Here is a 2,005-nt window from a genome sequence, read left to right on the forward strand (position 1 = left end):
TAAAACACAGTCGGGTGGATGCGAACTCAACGCCAGTTCTATTTTCGTTCAAGAGGGGAACGGAAACCAAGGAAGCACAAAATCCCGTCAAGAAGAGCCACCTGTCCTGGCCGGTTTGGCTCGGTGGATAGAGCGTCGGCTTGCGGACTGAAGGGTCCCAGGTTCGATTCCGGCCAAGGGCACATGCCCGGGTTGCGGGCTCGGTCCCCAGTGCGGAGGCGTGCAGGAGGCAGCCGATCAATGGTTCTCTCTCATCATTGATGTTTCTCTCTCTCCCTTCCTCTCTGAAATCAATAAAAATATTTTTTTAAAAAAGAGCCACCTACTCCAATGCCTCCTTCTCTCGCAGTCTAGTTCCTCTCGCTGGAGTGGCCTCCGCCTTTCTGATCCACCAGCAATCCCATTTTCCAGGCAGTAAAACCGAGGCGCGGTTCTCGCCCCTCCAGGCACCGGGTCATAGGAACCCGAGTCTCTGCCTCCGAGGCCCGATTCATCGGCCGCCTCCCCAGGAAACCGGCAGCGGGACTCCCACGCCCGCCCTCACACTCCCAGGGCGCGGACTCCCAGCTCCCCCTGGGGGCAGGGACTGTCCCGCGCGCCCGCAAGCATGCCCAGCCGCACCCTCGCCCTTCCCGGCTGCGGAAGAAAAGGCGGGCACTGGGCCTCCCGCCCTGAGGCCTCAGAATCCGCCCAGACCAGGAGGGGGTCACCGAGAGCTGTGTGGGCGGGGAACCCCCGCCGCCGCCGGGAGCCGCCCGACACGCCTTCGCCCCTGGCCGGGACTGCACTTTACAGACGCTCCCTGGGCGGTTTCTAGGCTCCCCCAAGCCCCTCCTCCGGCCTCTTCCCGTTCCTCGGACCCTGGCCCCAAGCGGAGGCGGCAGCGCGGAGAAGGGGTCGCCAGGCTTCCCCGGGTGTTGAACTTGAAGCGGGCGCTGTGCCCCTAATTTCCCGGGGATTCGGCGGGGCCAGCTCTGCGCTCAGGATGGGGCGCTTGTTGATGAGAATTTCCTCTTTCTTAAAAGGGCAACGATGCCAGTGGGGCCCTCCAGGAGGCACGGAATGGGACGGGTCGGGCTCGGCCAGAGCGACCGTGGAAGAGGTGACCTGAGCGAGAAAGCCGCCAAGTCCCTTCCCGGGCCTGGCTCTGGAGAACCGGGGGCCGCCCGAGCTAGAGGGGGGGGGGCGGGGAAAGGCCTCTCCCAGCCCTTCCCTAGCTCCCCGGGGCGCCGCCGTCTGTGCCCCCGCAGACGCCCCGGTCAGTTCCCTGAGCGCTAGAGGGGCTCCGGCCCGGCGCTGGGCGCGGAGGGAGGCGGGTTCCGAATGACCAGGGATCCCGCCAGGAGCGCCCGCGGGCGGGTGTGCGGGTGGAGGCGGCCGAGTTAGTAACAAATCGCTACTCAGTGGGTGGGAACGATCCACGTGCGAGCGGAGCTGGAAAGAGGGGGGGTCAGGACCCGAGAAGGCCTTGGACAGACTTGGAAGCTGAACAACCACCGGGCGACGGGCATGGGGGGCGGGGGCGAAAGCGCTGACAAGCGGAGGACTCTTCGCTCCCGTGGCGCAGGGAGGGGCCGCAGTGGATGGGCAGTGAGGCCCGGGCCTCGGGACCCGGGGACGAGGAATGCGGGGGGGAGGGGACCAAAGGCCAGCGAGGGGGTCACCGCGGGCGCGAGGTGAGCGATGAGGTCCCGCCAGGGCGTCATTCCAGGTCCAGGGCGGCCCCTGCGGTCCTCCCAGCTCCGGAGTTAAACCGGACTTTCCCCCGGAGCTGCCTGGGACCCGCCTTTCCTGCACGGCTCCCCATTTGGAGATGGGGTTCGCTGCGTGCTGGATGGAGAAGTCACAGCCTCCAGAACTTGGTTCCTCCTGGTTTGAAAAATAAAAATAAACTATGTGCTAAGGCGAGCGACCCCAGCGCTGGGGGAGAGAGAGACACTGGGTGTGCCCCCCCCACACACACACAGTGAAGAAACTCCAAGACACCCCTCCAGACCACCCCCCC

The sequence above is a fragment of the Myotis davidii genome, unplaced genomic scaffold, assembly GCF_000327345.1.
Source record: "Myotis davidii unplaced genomic scaffold, ASM32734v1 scaffold575, whole genome shotgun sequence".
Taxonomy (NCBI): Eukaryota; Metazoa; Chordata; class Mammalia; order Chiroptera; family Vespertilionidae; genus Myotis; species Myotis davidii.